The sequence below is a fragment of the Cryptomeria japonica genome, chromosome 3, assembly GCF_030272615.1.
Source record: "Cryptomeria japonica chromosome 3, Sugi_1.0, whole genome shotgun sequence".
NCBI classification, from domain to species: domain Eukaryota; kingdom Viridiplantae; phylum Streptophyta; class Pinopsida; order Cupressales; family Cupressaceae; genus Cryptomeria; species Cryptomeria japonica.
In genome coordinates, this window is record NC_081407.1 from 112,514,229 (window position 1) to 112,534,943 (window position 20,715).

Here is a 20,715-nt window from a genome sequence, read left to right on the forward strand (position 1 = left end):
AAGTCTCAACTGAGTGTAGTTCACAACTGGAACCCTGCAACCGGTTGGTTACAATATGAAATAGATCCGTCAATACAAAATTCAGGCTCTTAGTGAACCTTTCACTATCCTTTAATGTTGCTTCAGCCCTTTGAACTGTACCAGTGAGGATGTTCATTTTCTCTTCCGGTGTCTTTAGTCCTAGAACAAGTGCCTCTGAGATCTCTTTTCTCAAAAAGATGAGGTTATCAAGTTTAGGACCAAGTCTGCACTTAAGCTCTTTAGCCTTGAACTTTATTCTTTCCTTCTCTTTTTCAAATTTTCAATTTTCTCCTCGAAGCCTACTATTTCCTTCTCTATAACCGATATGGGTTCTGATGAACCAATGAAATTATCAACAATGTCATTTATTTCTTTCTGTACCTTACTAATTTCCCTATCTATATCTGTTGTCAGAAGATTTGTCTTGCATGTATCCTTGTATAGTTCCTTAAACTCCAAAATTGTTTTTCTTAGTGTCGATAAAAGGGTATCAATGTGTCCCATGCACTTTTTAATTGTCTCGTCAAAGAATTTTTCTTTTTCCTTATTCATTTTCTCATTGAATGTTTCCTCATTGATCTAATCAACTGTTAATAGTTTGTCGGCGATATACTTAGACAATGTGTCTAATTGGCTCAAAGAATCCTTATTGTCCACATTACACTTGGGTGCAATCAATTTTAATAAAGGAATTGTGTCACAAATAGCCTTGTATGCAAGTGCATTACAATCTGTTATTTTCTTGATTGAGTCGAACAATACCTTTGTCACATTAGTTGGTCTGAATTCTATCATGGAAGAACCAATTGATTGTCCAACTACCTTAATAATTTGCATTTTTCTGGTGTGAGTAACTTCTTTGCTTGTGTCGACCTCTGATAGGTCAGTTTGTATTTGCATCTCAACTAGCAAAGGTTTAGGTTTCTCAGCAGTCGTCGGTGGCACTGTCTCTGTATTAACCTTTACCTCAACCTTTTTCTCTTCTATTTTCTTAGTGTGTACCTTAGTTAGTTTCTCTATGCTTTCCATTATCGGTTTCTCTAATGATGTCTCAATATTTACTGCCAGATTCTCAGTATGCACCTCTGAACTATTCACTGTTGGTATCTCAACTTGTTTTTCAGTGCTATTAGTAGTCGGTTGCTCTAACTCAGTGGGTTTTTTAGTGTGTGCACTAGTGGTATTGGTCACCATTCCAGTATCGAGGGGATCAACTGATTGTTTGGTTTGTGTTTCAACCCCAATCTCAAAATTTTCAATTGTATGCTCAACTTGTGTTTCTATTGTAATATTCTCAGTTGGTGGCTTAGTTGCCACATCTTTCTTTTCACCAGTGGTTTCCTTATCAACCACAATATTTATCTCTTGTGTATCAATGTTCATTGTATATAACACTTCAGAATCAGGATTGGTGTCTTCATGTGTCAACTCAACATTATCAGTTGCCAAAGTGTCAACAGTCTCAACTGGTGGATTATCAAAAGGAAGTGGGGGCAAATTATCTATTACTTTTATGCTTGGAGGACCACCTACCTTACCTTTACCTTTGTCCTTATCCTTTTGGTAAACTTTGAGAGTTTTAGGTTGTTTGGGTTCTACTTGCTTTTCTTTCTCCCCAAAGAATATATCCCATTTGTCCGCTGTCTCTTCTGAGATTTCATTCACTTTACCAGCCATTAATCCTACATGCTGGTGACTAGTGGAAAATACTGTTCTGTTTGCCTCGCTTATCAGTTCATCAATTTCTTCTGCTAATTTCACTAGGTGAACTGCAAGCAATTTTTCTAACTTTATTTTCTTATCCGGTTCCATGATAGCTAATCTCTTTGCATCAAGTCTCCTATACAAGTCACTTGGTAAATTATCTACAACTTCTATCAAAAATTTCTTGTATATGTCTAAGTGTATAATGACACTGTTTTCTATGCTTTCCTTTTCTTCATTAGTAAAAGTATTATACAATTTTCTCACATTAGATAGGTTTCCTTCTTCAGTAATTTTATTTAGAAGATTGTCTAAAGGAGGAATAACTTGTTTTTCTTTCTTCTTCCTTGGTGTCATTTTCTTTGCTCGAGGCCTTACTGCTTGTTGTTTTTGTCATGTCTTCCTGGGTGTAGGAGAGGGTACCACTGAAGGTTTTCTTTTTCTTTCTACCCTTTTAAACTCTATTGGTATTTCATTGTCAGATGAAGTACCAATCAATGAAAGGTGAGCTTCTGGTTGTAACCCTTCCAAGTCACTTTCCTTAATACCAGTGATGTTTAGGATGTTTTCCTTGATTTCTTTGGCCTGTTTAGTTACTTTTCTTATAGTTTGTTCTCTTCTCTTCCTTCGCTTCAAGGTTTGTACACCACTCTATGGTTTCAGCATTTCCAAAGAATTGTTCTTGTGGTTCTCTAGGAGCTTTAAGTAATGCCTTTGCATAAGTTTCAACTATGATTTCAACAGCCTCATAACCCATTTCTGTTACCCAAACAGTTCTAGGAAGAACTGCTTCCATCCAGATTTCATCCTTCTTTATAACAAAGCATATATCATTCTAATATTTGTCAACTAAGTTATGAGATAACCTTTCCCTTGTTTTCATCCTAGCCTTAAATGCTTGGAAGTATTCAGTTATGTTATTTTCCTTGTTAGCTCCCATGCCGCTAAAGATATCCAATAGTTGATTACCTACCGTATGTCAACACCAAATTCTTTTCTTCCTATACTGGGAACTTCCTTAGCAATCTATAGCATCAGGCATACAAGTAAGTTACTAAATCTGAAAGTTCCTTTCTTATCACCTTTAATTTTATTAAGATTATCAATGAATTCATCCTTTAACCATTCACATATGTCAATATTAGCATTACTGTTCACCATGTCATAAGCACTCTTGATACATAGACTAGAAACCAAGTTTAATTTGTTTGCATGTGTAGTTTTGTATCCTAGAATCATGCTAATGAATCTGACATTTATATCTTTCACATGTTTGACTCTTAAGGATCGACTATCAAATGTTGCTCCTGTCAAAGTCATTACTGTGTTGTTTGGAACCTTCTTAGATTTGTCAAGCCTGCTACCGGTGGAAGGTAAGCCAGTCACTGCCCTCACTGCTTCCTTAGTTATCTTATGGATGGAGTCAAGCCAAAAGAATTCCCCATGAACTCTACTCAATACAATCCTCAGAACTTCCTTAGGAAAATCAGGAATACTAAACATTTCCACAAAACCTAGGGTTTCAATTATCTTGTGTTCCAATTTCACACTCCCATTTTCATCACAAATTACATTCTTATACATGTTCATGATTTCATCACCACCAAGTTCCTCAATATGACAATGTATGTATATCCTAGGGTCTTCTGCATAAGCAACTCCTTTGGGTATTTTAGAAAATGCACCTAGGGTATCATCCTGCTTCGCTATTTTGGGTATGATCTTAAATACGGGCCTAGGGAATTTAACCACTTCAATTACAGTAGGGTTTGCAATGAATTTAGGTGTAGAGGAAGAAGCCATTTGATAAATACCTTAATCTGCCTTTAGGTTTGGATGCTTGAAAGATTTGCTTCACTTCTCATTGTGGATGCCTTCGCTTAGGTTTTTCGCACTCTTAGGAAATTTGAATGCTCGGTGAGTGAAAACGAGTAAAAAAAACTTGCTTTATAATGTCTTTTCCTTCAACTACCACATTAAATGTCTACCAATTAAGTGAAACTTAACACATCTACTTGTAAAGAAGTAATTCATCTTCTCACCATCAACCGAGGGTTAACTTGCATGATTTTCAATTTGTAGCAATACCCCAAAAGGGTTTCTTTCAATTTGATGAAGAATCTCCTGCCGGTGGGGTACTACTTTATTCTACCAGTGGAGGAATAGTCTCATCAACATTCTAATCTCTCTTTCTAATCCATTGTTTTGAAAATTCTTGATTTACCTCTTCAACCTTCTCTTTGCCTTTCAAACTGGGTCCTTTGTTATTTGCCGATAATGTCTTCTACAAAATTTTGTAATATGCCCAATCTTGTTACAAGCATAACAAGTCACATTGTTTTTCTGAATTGCCTTTCCATATCCTATGCTGGTATGTATTATGCATTGATTAGATAAGTGCCCAAAATTTCCACAAACATAACATCTTTCATTCATTCTGCAATTTTCTGAATTATGACCAATTTTGTTGCATTTAGAACATTGATCGGTGGGTGCATTAGTGTTCTAATAGTTTTTAGATCTACATTGATTTTCTCTATGACCATACTTATTATAGTTAAATCATTTCCCATTAAATTTGTAAGCATTAGGTTGTCTTACCGGTTTAGTGTGATTAGGAGGGTTTGCAGTACCAAAGCTTTCACCAACTTCAAATCCAAGTCCATTAGTATCTCCATTAGGTTTTTGACTTTTCAGCATGTTATCAAGTTCTTCTAAACTTTTGTTGAATTTCTCTTTGTTTTGATTAGAAGTAGCCAACTCATTATCCAAAATTCCCCTTTGTCTCATCAGTTCAGTTTTGTCATGCTCCAAGTGGATCAAATCTGTCTTCAACATGTCATTCTCATGATTGAGTGTTAGATTTTGATTTTCAGCATCATTGAGTCTTCTAGTCAAGTATTCTTCATTCTTCTTTCTATCTTCAATATCTTTACAAAACCTCATAGTCATATCTTGCATCTCATCCCTCATAGTATAGTTCTCCAATCTTAGCTTTCTCATAAGATCATTAAGAGTTTCTTTCTCATCATCATCACTTTGCATCTTCTCATGAAGTTCTCTTCTTTTGTTTCTAGCAATAGTGAGATTCCCTTGAAGTCCTTGAATGAATTCCTGTGCAGTTCTTAGATCATATTCAAGTTTGATATTCTTCAACTTTTCTGCATCATAATCTGCAAGAGCCATTTCCAACTGTTGTCTCAAGTTATCCATCTATACTGGTGTCAAAATATTCCTCAAGCTATTAGGCTTCTGAAAATAGAGGACCAGGATCTAATATCAATTGTTAGGACTCCCAAAAATACCAAGAGGGGGGGGTGAATCTGTATCTTGCTGGTTAATAGATTTTCTGATCTTATTAAATAAATTGCATTCCAAAACAGTGTACCGGTAAACAAGAATTAATGCAATAAATAAGAACAATAAACACAACCTAGAAAGCACACCATAACATAAGGATTTTAATGAGGAAACTCGGTGTGGGAAAAACCTTAGTGGGATTTGTGACCCACAATATTCACTTACTGACCAATGAATGGATATTACTTACAAATGTGTGCCTGCACATGCAGGAAGGCCAACTGCCTAGAGCTCACTACTCAATTACAAAGGAAGTCTCGCTAACTTACAAAAATGGATTATAGAAATCCAATGTGATGTACTGCTACAAAAAGCATCTGCTATGCCAAGTTCAGTACAGGTTTAAGCGCATATAATAATCATAAACCTTACTCCAAAACCTGCCTTAATATTCACACTACATATCCATCTTCGCTCTTCTTTTTGCATCACTTACAAAATGATCTACAAGATCTAATACTTATATATGAGTCTTATTACAATACGCCTTGTCTGCTTACAAAAAGATATTACAATTAAATACAATTTACAATAAATAAAATCTTGTCAGCCAAAGTGCCAGTAATCATCTTTGCTGTTGCCGATGAACTATCTGTCGGTGTAGAATTTGCTAGTGTCGGTGCCTGTCGGTGCCATAGGATTGCAAGGTCGTGATCAATGACAATACCTTCAATCACCTACAATTTCTCATTGGAGTGTGCAATGCCAACAAATTTATTCTATTCACCATTCTACATGGGTAGAAAATATAGTTCCTATCAGAAAGAAAAATAGGGAGATCAGAATTTGTGTTGATTTTTGCAATCTAAATCAAGCATCCCTCAAAGATAACTATCCTCTTCTAGTTATGGATCATCTTCTTCAAACTATTTCTAGATCTGAAATGATGTCCATTCTTGATGATTTTTCTGGCTATAATAAGATTAGTGTGGATCAAGATGATCAGTATAAGACTACCTTTACTACTCCACAGGGGACTTTTGCTTACAACCGAATGCCTTTTAGTCTGATTAATGTTGGTGTTAGTTTTCAGCATGCGATGGATCTCTCTTTTGGTGATTTAAGAAATAATATTATTGTTGTTTATTTGGATGACTTGATTGTCTTCTCCAAGAAACCAGAAGAGAACGCATATCATCTTGAATGCGTGTTACATCGATGTAGGCAACAAGGAATCTCCTTGAATCCGAAGAAATCAATTTTTGGAGTGACTGAAGGAAAGTTGTTGGGTCACATTATTGTAAAGGAAGGTATCCACATTGACCCTAAGCAAGTCAAAGCTATTCAATAGTTGTAGTTACCTTCTAGTAAGCCTAGAGTTGCTCGTTTTTTGGCCAAATCAATTTCATAAGGAAGTTCATCCCAAATTTCTCCAAGATCACAAAATCAATTCTTGAGATGATGAAAGGTGATGTGGTTTTCAAATGATCAGAAGAAGTAAAGAGAGCATTCAATCAAATCAAGTCAGCTATAGCAAATATGCCTATGTTAATGTATCCATACTTCAACAAGGAATTTAATATTTATTGCTATGCTTTAGATTCCACATTGTCTGTAATCTTGACTCAACAACATAATGACAATGCCGAAGTGTTGATTACTCTCATGAGCATTCCTTTGAAGAAACACAAGCTGAAATATTCTCCAGTTTTAAAGTAAGATTTTGTAGTGGTGAAGGTTGTGAAGCAGTTCCATTTCTATGTTTTAAATTCACACTCTAATGTATATGTTCTAGATACTGTTGTGAAGACAATCCTCACTCAACAAGAAATTGGATTGAGCAAGAGATCTTCTTGGATTGCGAAGGTTCAGAAGTATGATATTGACATCAAACCCACTAAGCTTGTCCAAGGGCGAGGATTATGCAAGTTATTGGCTGAAAATACTTTAGAAGGAGAGGTTATTTCAGAGTCTAAATTTCCTTTAGTTTTTTTCGTCAGCACCATAGATGATTGGCTCACTAATATAGCTTACTTTCTCATGTATGAAGAATGTCTGGCTCACCTCACCCCCAAGGAGAAAAGGACCGTCAAGTTGAAGGCAGCCAAATATATCATTTGTGGTGATATCCTATACAAAAAGGGAAATGATGGTACTTTCCTAAGGTGTGTGGATAAAGAGAAGAGAGAGAAGCTTCTTTAGTTCTTCCATAATGAAGAATGTGGTAGGCATTTATCTTCTTCAATGATGGCATACAAGATACTGATAAATTGTTACTATTGGCCTAGGATGTTCAAGGATGCTGATGAGTGGGTAAAGAAATGTGACACATGCCAGCAATTCAAAGGGAAAGTACATCTTGTTGCTCTACCATTAAAGCCAATGATCATCAAAGAGCCTTTCCAACAGTGGTTTTTGGATTTCATTGGTCTCATTCATCCTCATTCTAGTGCAAATCACACTAACATCTTGGAAGCTACAAATTATTTCTCAAAGTGGCTAGAGGCTATTCCAGTGAAGCAAACAACATCAGAGGTGATTTGTGACTTTACTAAGAAAAACATCTTAGTGAGATATGAAGTCCTGCATAATATTGTCATTGATAATGCTACCAATTTCTCTTCTCATGAAATATCAGCTTTTTGTTACAAATATGGAATCATTATCTCTCATACATTTGACTATTACCCACATGGAAATGGTCAAGCTAAAGCCAACAATAAGAATATCATTACCATACTCTGAAAGTTAGTTGATGAAAATCAAAGAACATGGCATAAACATCTGTATGAGGCACTATGGGCTTATCGTACCACAAAGAAGAGAGCTATCAGGTTATCTCCTTTTGAAATAGTTTTTGGAATAGAGGCAAAGTTGCCTATTCCTTTGGAGTTAGCTTTTCTCAAATTGCAAGAAGTTTTGGAGAATTATGAATTCAGAGATGTATTAGAAAAGAGAGTGTTGTATTTGACCAAGATGGAGTGGCAAAGAGAAGCAGTGGTTGATAGAACTAGAGAACACCAAATGTGAGTTAAAGAATTGTTTGATAGAAGAGAAAGAGAAAGATAATTTCGCATTGGCTAATTAGTTTTGGTATGGGATAAATGGAGAGAGCCAAAGGGAATGCATGGTAAGTTTGATTCTCTTTGGAGAGGGCCTTTTTAGATCAGACAAGTTTGTGGTGAAAATTCATTCTACTTGGCCTAAATGGATGGAACACACTTGCCCCTCCCTTATAGCGGGAAACATTTGAAACTTTATAATCACTAGGGTAGATTGTCATTCATCCCTGTACATAAGATAAATAGGTGTTTATCTTTGTCCCAGTTTTGGTTTGTGATGGAGGATTTTCTTTCCTTCATGTTTTTGTCCTTCTAATCCTTTGCATGTTTTATCTTTCATCTCGCATGCCTCTAACCCAATGAATAGTACACTAGCCTATGAAACCAGAGATTTTGGGATCATCCTATGTCCTTTGCAGCCCTTGTCCCCAGTCAGAGCCATCTATTGCCCCATTTTTGGCATGCCTAAAATTTGAATTTCAAATTGGTCTCAATGTTGAATGAAGATCCAATAGGTGTTTATGCGTAAGCAGTGAGCATGTGACTCAAGGTCATTGTCACTTAGAATATAAAAAATGGATGAGTTTTAAAAGTTAGCAAGAATTGAAGAGAATAATTTGATATACATGTTCTAAGCATCATTTTTTCTAATGTGACTAATTTTTACCTGAACTTATTTCATGGTTTATCATATATTAAACTTTCAAATTTTGATGTCCCTCTCCCAAACATGATTAAAATCTCTCATCCTAGGTATCGCCATGAGGAATAAATGATGATGTTGTCTTTTTTCGCTACCATCAATGTGTGTTTCAAATTTCAGAGCCTAACTTCCTACTGTTTGGAAGATATGGCCGTCTTTCATAAGTTTGGGCATTAAATTTAAAATATTTAAATTATTTTTTAAAATATAATTTAATATTTTAAATTTTTTAAATATTGTGGTCATTTGAGGTAAAGAGTTATCTAAAAACATCATTTTCATTTCTCCTTTATTCTCCTTCATAGTCAATGGTTTCTGGAGGTCAAGATCATAGTCTTTGAAATAAATGGTTAAAGATGCTCCATTTTCGAGCATTTTAAACCCATATTCATAACCTCAAAAAGAAAAAAAAAAAGAAAAAGGTTAAGAATGCTCCAAAATGGAGAATCTCTAACCTTATTTTCTAACCTTGAGTGGACCCACTTTGTCTAGAAAGGTTAGAAATGCTCCATTTTGGAGCATTCTTAACGTTCTTTATAAGAGTTAAAAAGAAAATGTACAAATAAAATGAAGCGATCTCATGGATTTTTGTAAGCAAAGACAAAATGAGTAATAATGCAAATTTGCAATGCAAGTTTGTCTACCTTCCATTTCATTCATACAAAGTCGAGAGCTTTTGAACAAGTCATGGACATTCATCAAATCTTTAAAAGATAGAGGGATTTCATTAGTTGTTGTCATTGCACTCTCTCTAGGAGAGGTGACTACCAAATCTAATATTTTTGCCTACTATGAGATTCACTTACAATATATATATATATATATATATATATATATATATATATATATATATGCTGCAATTGGCAGATGTAAAATCAACTTCCATGCCATTAACACTTTGATAGGCTGATATGCACATCATAGATATGGAAGGTTTGATAAAGAGCGATGACACTTGATACTTATTGAACAAAATGCATAGGCAAATCATGAAAGTATGGAAGGAGCTGATTGTTAAAAGTACAGATCATGCACGTGAGTTGTTTTATGTAATGCATACATCATACTTGTTTGACAGAATGCACTAAAGAAATTACATTGTGCAGTGTAGATCATACACATAAAAGAAATTATTAATGCAGATTAGCAACTACGCTTATTCATGACACTTTGAACTCATTGGTAATAATACACTTTTATATATGTGGATGCCCCTTAGAATAGTTTGGCACCTTCATTCATCCCTCTAAATCTAACTCAGTGGGACCTTTCTAAACTTTTCATTCTCCAAGAAGGAAACCAAGTACCCATCTCAATATTTTGATTCCAACCCATGGGAAACAATCAGAGGTGGGATAGCTAATGCCAAAGCTTTCCTTAACAGGAACTTAGAATTGAGGAAGATATCGATTGCTTGGTAGCTAGGAGACTCTGTGAATAGTAGTGAGAACACTTGAGAAAATAAAAGATGGATGTTCTTGAGATTGAGAGGTGGGAATGAAGGATCGATGAACTTGAATCCTCATGTAAAACCAAATTCCATGATATTTAAGTGGGAATTTTGAACAGGTTATGGACATTCACCAATGCATAAAACATAAAGAGATTCACTAGTTCTTGTAGTTACAATGCTCTGGAAGACGTGGTGCAAGACGTAATCGTGGAGGCTAGATATTGAAGTTGCAGCTACTCTGCGGAAAAATAATTATCATAGCCAATTGGTTGACAGAAAAATATGTGTAAAAAGATGCAAATTGTGAAGCATAGCTCAGGTGCGAACTAGTTGACAAAAGGTGCATGATAAATGTATATGTTGAGAAAAGTCGAGAGAAGTGTTTAACAAAGTCTCTAAGCAATGTCATCCCATTAAAGGCAATGATTGCAGGGGAAGAATGAAGTGTATTCAAGATGTTTGAAATTTTTAGGCTAATGCAATTGGCAGATGTATAATCAAATTTCATAACCTCTTCCAGTAAACAACAAAGGAGCTTCAAGCTACAAAACGTGTAGGTATAGATCATACATGTGAAATGTTTAATATTGTAGCCTGTGCTTATAGTCCAAATCATAATGTGAATGCATAGACAAAACATGTGAACTGTTTTGACATGTGTCATTTAGGTGATGTAAGCTAGTTGTAAGCATACATTAAAATAAGGTTGAGTGAGTGATATTTTTCTTTGTCATAATGAAGCATAAGTTTCATAGCCTCGATTATGCACCCATTCTCAAATACATGCTTCCTGATATTGGGGATACTAAATTAGGAAATGTGAGTCTTTCTGAGTTTCAAAAATTGATGGAAAGGAAAAAGAGACTTTGACAATTCAGAGGTTACTACATAGTGGATTAACACATGTAGCAGGGTACCCCACATCAGTCCAATGTTAGGGATTAGTTTTGGAATGTATGAAAGCATTTACTATGGATACAAAAGAAATTAGGACAACAAAAAGTAATGTGGTCGTTAAAATCGATCTAGTCTCTATTGCAATAATATTGAGATTGCCTTTTAGAGACCAATTCACAGAGGTAGATAGAGAGTATGGAGATAATTACTTTCTCAATAATGAAGCCCAATATTTGAATAATATAGATAGAAAATGGTTACGAAAACCAAGGAAAGGAAAAACACAGATTCCTAAAATAATTCACCGGTCTCTACCGATGGAGGATATAACTGATGAATTAATGATCAACAGTTAGTACCAAACTGATACTGAGAGGGGGGGGGTGAATCATTACAGACAAAAATACTTTCCCTAAACTGGTTTGACTGTAAACAGAACACTTGACTGGTAAGTAATAACACTGGTCTAAATCAGATTACTATCGGTAAAACATAGTGAGAATGTGAAAGACATAAACCGGTAACTCTTAGCTTTCCACATAGTCTAATACCTCATTTCTACTTAACCCTTATGCATAATCAAGTAATCTATCATCAAAAATATAATGACTGCTAGTTCAACATGTTTTACAACTTTGACATAAAACACTAAACCATCACATGAAAGACATCACACATGACACACTGATTTTTCACATGGAAACCCAACTGGGAAAAACCACGGTGGGGATGAATACCCACAAGCTAATCTTTGAACTCTTTTGAAGTCTACTCTATTAGGAGCCTAGTCCGATTAAAGACTTTTACAATAGGTTCTTCTAGGAACCGATCCTGCTAAGGATCACTCTATTAAGGGATGGCTAAATACCCAGTTAAAGGTTAAAACCCTGTTAGAGGTTACCTCGTAAGAGGATTTTAAGAACTCATTGAATTGAGTCACCCTCTTAAAGGATTTACACAAAATCCTGTTAAAGCTACCTGGTTAAGAGATTTTCCAACTGTTGAAATGGTTAAAACTCAATAGGTAATACACTAATCTAATAATAGCACTCAATGCCAAGGCAGATCCTCTTTAGCTCTTTTTCTTCTGCAATCACACTTCTGTAGGTATCAACACACTTTTCCGGTATGGCAAGAATCAAGTATCACTCACTGGGATACACACATAACATTTTCCAATAACTTCAAAATGAAAAACATCATCACCCTTATAGGAAACAGATAGGTCAGTAGCATAAACCCTAAACCCTAAACATTTAGGTTTTACAGTTCAATCGGTTCAATCCTAACTATTAATCATACTACATTGAATACAACAGTCTTGAACAGATCTCAAGACGTTCTCCAACGTTCATTCTTTGTCACTTCAGGAAGTTGATAACCCATCACGCGTTCTCCACTATTTACAGAGACTTCGCGCATTCCTGAGGTAGATAAGATCAATCTCCATGCAAGATCCTCAAGAAAATCCTTCATGCGCACAAGGCCGGCATGGTAACACTATCTGATCTTCATTATAATGCTAACTCACCACAAGATGTCATCGGTTGAACCACATAGGCAATGCATCAACCAGAAACCCTGAAGCTGAGACTACCAACCAGTAGTCATGCCAAATAAAATCCCGATACAAAACTTCCATATACCACTTCTCATTCTAACATACTGGTTCACCTTGAACAAATATAACACTTCACCTTTCCACATATATCGGTTCACATCATCATACTAGTTCTCTTGTTAGTTTGCTTTCTTCAATATATCAGTTCATACTTCAACATATTGACATCAATGACAACATACAATATCATCATGTCATCATGCTCTACACATATGCCAACAATCTCCCCCTTTGCCATTGATGGCAATATACAAAGATATCTCTCTGCATCACATCTTCTCCCCCTTTGACAACAATGCCAAAGTGGAGGCATACACATTTATGGTCCACTATGTTGCTCCCCCTAAGGAGTAGCATCCTTCAACACACCAATCCTGAAAAAGATATATTAATGTAAGACCTGACTGATGTGGAGCACACACCTTTAGTTCACCTCTTGAAGGGGCAACACCCCTAATTCACCTCTCAAATAGGTAAATGTAGCCTTCAGTAGAGGCTTGGTGAATATGTCTGCTAACTGCTCCTTATTGGAAACATGTTCCAATACAACCTCTTTCTTCTGAACCTTCTCTCTCAAGAAATGATACTTGAGCTCGAAGTGCTTGGTTCTAGCATGCAACACTGGATTCTTAGAAATATTAATTGCACTTGTGCTGTCACAAAATATACTTACCAGTTCAGATACAGGAACCTTGAAGCTATTTAATACATGCTTCATCCAAATTGTCTGGGTGCAGTTCATAAATGCTACAACATACTCCGCTTCTACTATAGATTGAGAGATACAACTCTGCTTCTTACTCATCCATGAGACTAGTCTATCACCAAGAAAGAATGCACCACCGGTTGTGCTCTTCCAGTCATCCACATTACTAGCCCAATCAGCATCTGTAAACACTCTTAGGTTGAATTCATTACTGTACGGATACCACAATCCATAGTCAATAGTTCCCTTTAGATATCTAAGAATTCACTTGACTACTACCAAGTGGGACTCTCTTGGGCTTTTTTGGAACCGTACAATAATGCCCATTGCATGTGCAATGTCTGGTATTCTATGTACTATATAGTGCAACTTACCAATCATTGATCGGTATTCCTTCTCATTTACCAATGCCATGTTTCTTTTTTCTGGCGACCCAAACGCACAAAGGCGCTTGGGCCACGCTTCAATGTTTTGGAATTCTTGGTGCAGGTCACACCGATGTAGGGTGTTTGACACGAACCATCCGCTAGTGCAAGGGGGAACTGGTTTGCTGTCTTCCATGCCAAAGGTCTTCAACACCTCTTTGACATACTTGGACTGAGTGATAAAGATTCCATCTTTCATTTGTTGAATCTGTAGTCCAATGAAGAACTTAATCTCCCCTATAAGTGACATCTCAAATTCCTTCTTCATCTCATCTGCAAAATCATGACTCATCTTGTCATCTCCACCAAAAATTATGTCATCAACAAATACTTCACAGATCAGAATCTGATCTCCTTCTGATTTCAAGTAGATATTGCTATTTGTAGCGTCCTAAAATTGTGACACTTGCAATTTTGACCGCATTTGGGTCTTCACGATGGCGATGCAACACGGAACCTGAATGGAGACCCCGAAACTTGTTCATGACATCAAAAACTGCATTTTTTAGCACCCTGGCCTGATCCTCCTTGCAGCCTGCTGTCCCTGGAGGTGGGACCATGGCGCCCAGTGCCCTAGTCCCTAGCCCTATTCTTGGGCCTGGTCTCTTTTGGGTCTCGGGTCTTTATGTTTGCAAATTGGAAAATAATCTTCCCAGGTCGGCCTAAGGTCAGAAAAATTAGTCTTTTAACCGTAACTGGCAAGTATATAAACTACATTTCCTCTCCCATTTTGAAAGATGGAAAAAAGGCAGAAGCGATACTCAAACATTCAAGCATTCAAGCATTCAAGCATTCCTTCAAGCAATTGATCATTCTAAGTCTCTATTCAAGGCTAAGTGTTGCATTCAAGACAAGGATTCAACCATTGAAGAGGAGATCACATACAACATACAACATACAACATACAACATACAACATACAACATACAACAACATCTTCACCTTCGCATGTAAGAATACAAACATTCTTACAACAAGGTACTAGTACTTGTTTTACATTACAGTCATTTACATTTACAACATTTCTCATTTCTTGGTTAATTCCAAAACCGGGGTTTGACCTAAGGGCAAATCTCTAATCCCTAACCCCCCAATCGTCCTCTCTTTTCTATATGTAGGTTGCAGGTACGCGGCTATAATTGAAGATCTGGAATCCTTGTGCAGAGACGAACAGATCCCCCTTCATTTCGCTGATTTTTCGGAGGACCATGTGCACGCCGGGCGCCATTGTCCCATCAACTTTCACTCAAATTTGCAGGACAACGTCATCTCGACATTTTACTGCTAATTCCAGGTCCGCAACTTCATCCTATATCCCTATCTCTGTTTATAAGCGAATCTTTCTCACTTTTCATGTATTCCTAGCTTAATCCTTCTATCTACATTCTTTACAAAAGAGGGTAGCCTTGCTGTCTTAACCCTTGAATCTCATTTAGAATCCAATCTTGCATTGTGTGGGATTGGATCTTGTGGGTTTCAACCCCTCTTTTGAATGTAAAGTCTCCCCTAAGTGAAAACCATCAACCCTAGTGACCTCCTTCCCCTCTCCTCGGAGTGGTGGGGGGGAACACTTAGGGTTCGCTCGCGATTTTCCGCTTTACATTTTGGTGAACCCGACGTGAACATCCTTTCTGATTATTCATGGTTAGATCTGAAAATTGGATGCCTTGATTACATTTCCATGTTTGATATTTTGCAAATTTTAGAGGTTAATTGCATGAAAACCCTAAATTTTCTTTTTAGTAATTGAGCTTGCGAAATGTTTAATTGTTAATGCTTGTTTTAGATCTACTCTTCTATTGCAAATTATCAATTCATATTTGTGCTTTAATTCTAAAAATTAAGTGGTTAAGTGTCAAAACCCTAATTTTTAAAACCCTCTTGATTCAGCCTTTGACTGATGATTTCACTGATCAAAACATCTCCAAACCAACTGTAACTTTGGATTCCGCAACAAAATCATAATATCTTTCATCCCTGAAAATTTGAAAAAAAGTTGCAAGGACCGTGTGCACTCTGAGCGCCATCGTCCCCGACATTTTTTCCTAAATTTCGGGAGTTAAATCTTACTATATTTTTCTCCTAAAATCCAGAATTTTGGCTGATTTTATCAATTCTAACACTTTCAATATTAAAGTCAAAGTTGGTCTAGTGATTGCTTGGATTAAGGCTTCTAATCATTCAAAAATTGTTGAAATTGAAATTTTGTGTCAAAATTGTGTTCCTACTATCCTGAATTTGAAAAGTGTGTTGGCATTCATTCGAAATTTCAATGCTTTATTCAAATTTTTGCAGTCTATGACTTTTGAAATTAAGTGTTTAATTACACCAACTTTGATTTCCACTTTCAAAATTGAATTTTGTGTGAAATTGAGTCAATTTTTAATTTTCAAAACCTGCATTGCTTTTAGTATTCCCTCTAAAATCATAAAATTCAAAATTTCAGTTTCCCCCTCTTTTTCAAAATTCAAATTTTGCATTTTTCAACAATCTTGGTAGGGTTCAATTTTGAGATTGCAACTTTAATTTGGCCTATCTACGGATCATAAAATCACTCAATTTTTTCAGATTGGCTTTAAAATCATCATAACTTTCATCCTTGAAAATTTCAAAAAAAGTTGCGAGGACCGTGTGCACCCCGAGCGCCACGGTCCCTGACATTTTTTTCGAAATTTCGGGAGATTGTCGTGATTGCATTTAACAGCTTAAATCTAGGAGATTGGCTGATTTTACTGAAATTTGCTACCTCTAAATTCAAAATCTTCTCTCTCTCTAGTGCATGAGTTTTACAACAATAAGCCCTACTTACACTATTCCCATTAGACGAAGCCTTAGAATTAAGTCTTTCCAAGGTTTAATTACTGAGGAGATGGAACCTAATTTGAAGGGCCTTTTTAACGAGGACACAGGTAATTCCTCTAATCCTCCTAATGATGAAGAAGCTCTCCATGAGGTCTTTGTAGAACAACTTTCAAAATTGGATAACCAATTTGATGATTTTCAGCAATGGATGTCTCATGAGTATCCCGATAGTCAAGCTCTTTCATTAATTGAGGGTCTAAAACGTATGATTCAAAGTGATAAGAATGGAATTGATATTTTGCATGGTATTGCACACATTGTGGATTCAAATGTGATGCCTATGAAGAGTTGTGCTGAAACTTTAGGTTATACACAACCTCCTACTCAAGTCAATCATTTTGTTCCTTTAACAACTTCTATTGCTAGCATACCTACCTTTACATCAAACATAATGGCTACTTCTATACAAGACATTCCGCCTATGATCACCAGTCATGGGGGCAATCCTTCCTCTTCAATTAACCCTCTTCCTTCATTTAATCCGATTTCTTCACTCATTCCTTCAATAAGTGTTCCTATTACATCTCCACAAATGAACATGACACAAGGGGGCAATTCATTTAACCATTCAATTCCTCCTTGTAGTGTTCCTCCTTTCCAATCATCTCCTATGACTAACTATCATAGCGTCCCGCCACCTTACTCTCAATCAATACCTTCTTTCAATAACATAATACCTCCATCTCAATCTAACATGTCTAATATGAACTCTTCGACTGAAGCGACCATTAACAATCTTGCACAAACTGTCTCTTCTTTACAGCAACAAATTGCCTCTATGAATCAATCTAAGTTTAGTGTGCCTATATTTGATGTTGCGAGCCCACTTTCTCTTGACATTGTTCGAGCTATCCCTCCTAAACATGTTGAGATCCCGCATTTGGAGCTTTATAATGGTAAAGGTGATCCTCTAACACATGTTAAGACTTGTCAAACAATATGTACCGATTTTGCTTATGACCAAAGGTTGCTTGCAAAACTGTTTACTAGAACATTAAGAGATAAAGCCCTACAATGGTATTTCTCATTGCCTTCTTATTCTATTACTTCTTTCGAACAACTTGCAAATGCTTTCATTCAACAATTTCAAAACAATATAAGTCCTAAAGTTACTTTGATTGATTTAATGCATTGTAAACAAGGTGTTAAAGAAAAAGTGACTAATTTCATTGGTAGATATAAGCATTTGTATGCTCAAATTTCTTTTCCAGTGCCTGACAATGATATTCAAAGAATCTTTATTTCTAATTTACAAAAAGATATTAGAGAAAAACTTCTATTTTCTGAGTTTACTTCTTTCCAACAGTTGTGTGCAACTCTTCACAATTATCAACTGACTTTGAGTCAAATGGAACAAGCAAATCCTATGGCTCCGAGTGATAAGGGTGATAGTAGTCAACAAACATTTGGGAAGTTTAAACCGAACAGAGAGTCCATTAAGTTCAATGAAAATATCATCAACAGCAATGTGAATGCAGCATCAGGTGTGCCTCCTATTTCTAAATTTTTCAAGAAAGAAAGAAAGTTTACTCCTTTGAATGAATCATTGCATAGTATTATGAATAAGTTATTGGAACAAAATGTGCTTACTCTTCCTCCTATAAAGCAAATAGATCCTGCAAAGATTAATTCACCCTATTTTGATAACAAATCTTTTTGTCAATTTCATCGTCAACCTGGGCATGATACTGAAAAATGTTTTGCTTTAAAGGGTAAAATTCAAGATTTGATTGATAATAATACTATCTCTGTTTCAGGAGTGAATGATAAAGGCAACACATCTGTAGCTCCTCCTAACCAGAATCTTCAGATTTTTACTGATCCATTACCTTCTCATACCTCTAATGCGATTGAGACTAATGATTCCTCTTTCTCATCTGATGGTCTTGTGTCTATGACTCCGAATGTGATTAACTTTGTAGAGCAGCAAGAAAACCCTAAAGAACCTTCCATCACATTTGATTCTAGTGAAACTATCAGGGCACCTGATGGTCCTTTATATATAGTTGCAAAAGTCAAGAATACACCTTGCCGTGGAGTGCTTATTGATCCTTCATGCATGGTTAATGTTATTACTGAAGAATTTCTTTTTACTTTGCAATTGAATCAAGTGATCTATGACAAAATAGATGTGATTGTGAAATTATTTGATGCATTTTATTCTCCTGCAATTGGTTCTATTACATTACCTATTGAGGTCCATAACAAATCCCTTGATGTGAACTTTGCTATTATTCCATCTTCTGAACAATTTCGTGTGAAGCTTGGCTATCCTTGGCTATCTTCCATGAAAGCTATTGCTTCTCCTATTCATAAGTGTTTGAAATTTCCCCATAATGGTGAAGTTGTTACTGTCAATCATAGTCTCTTTAAACCAGCTGAAAGAACTTCTAGCGTTCCTATTGATTATTTTTGGCCTAAACAATTCCAATCTCTTCCTCCGCGAAGTGATCATCTTTTCAAATCTTATCAAAAGTGGAAAACAGATATGATACTATCTCTAAGTGAACCTAGAACACCCAAACTTGATATTCCTATCGTTCTTGAGAAGGAAGTTCTTCCTTTGAAAGATAAAACTAATGTCTTTCCTCAAGAAGATTCCCAACCCATTCCTATGGATGTGACTATGTCTATGTCTAAGAAACTTCCTAAAAGTAGGCCTATACCTCCTCGTCATGATGGACTTGGTCTTCTTCCTAAACCAAATATTCCTCCTTTATATGGAGCAGTTCCTCCTCCTTCTTTTTATAGAGAGAAGAGACCTTCTTCTTCTCCTATTATCCAGCCTAAAAGACCACAACCTAAACACCCAAGTGATAGGGATGAGAACATTCCTCCTCCTCAATCTCCTCAACTTCCTACTAAGACTAGACAAAATCGTTCTGCACGTGAACGCCGATGAAAACGTCGTCTTAGAGCTCAAGCAGCTGCTTCTCCAACTTTGCAATCCCCAAAAACACCTTCAACAAGCATTATTCCATTTTCTCCAAAATCTCCTAAACATAAGATGCATGATGGTCTTGATCCTGTGCGAGTTAAAGATCCTATTTTTATAAATCTTGATGATGATATAGATGAAAATGTTATTCATGATGAAAATGTTACTCCTCTTGCTTCTGATAGCGAATATGAACTTGTTGATATTGATAACCATTTATCTAACGAATTTTCTAAAGCACTTATCCTAGCTCCTAGACAAGAACAACGTGGCTTGGAACATGAACATAGCCCTTGTTTGGATCTTGTGATAGCTCCATCTGCTGTGTTGAATGTTCCTCCTCTAGCATGTTCCCTGCCTTCCCGAAATATTGATCAGCAAGATCGGCGGGTAGATGACGTGCTAGACTAGTTTCATTAGCATAGCAGACTCTTCTCCTCCTCTCTTGTGTTACTTCTTCCATGTGTTATTCTCATTCTTCTATTTGTTTTCCTTAGTGTTGTCTACTTGAGGATGATGCAAAGCATTGAGATCTCTTTTGGTCTCTCTCATGTTGACTCAAAAGACACATGTGTTCCCTTCTTCTAGGTGACCTTCCTTGATTGGGGAATGAAGAACAATTATGCATACATACATATGATATACATGACTTATCATACAGCATATTGACCCCAAGGAAAGCGAATTCACCTCGTGCTTTGTGTTTTGTGTCTATTATCCTTGGGTTTATCTCTCACTTGGGGGCTAAATCTTTGTGATAACGTGCTCCTTTCCCTTCTTATTTCTTATATGTATCACTACCTTAAAGCAATCACCCCCGTTGAGGCGTGTGCGATCGCTTTAACATAGGGGGGCATACACCCCGTCTATCCCTTCAGGATACTTGAAAATTTCTTGGCGAACTTAGCTTTGCCTTGAAAATTTTTAGTATTTCTCTTGCATGACTCATAGTGAGGGAACCTTACTACTGACAGTCATGGTTCTCCCTCATGATCTTCCCTTTTACTTTGTCAATCGAAGTCGT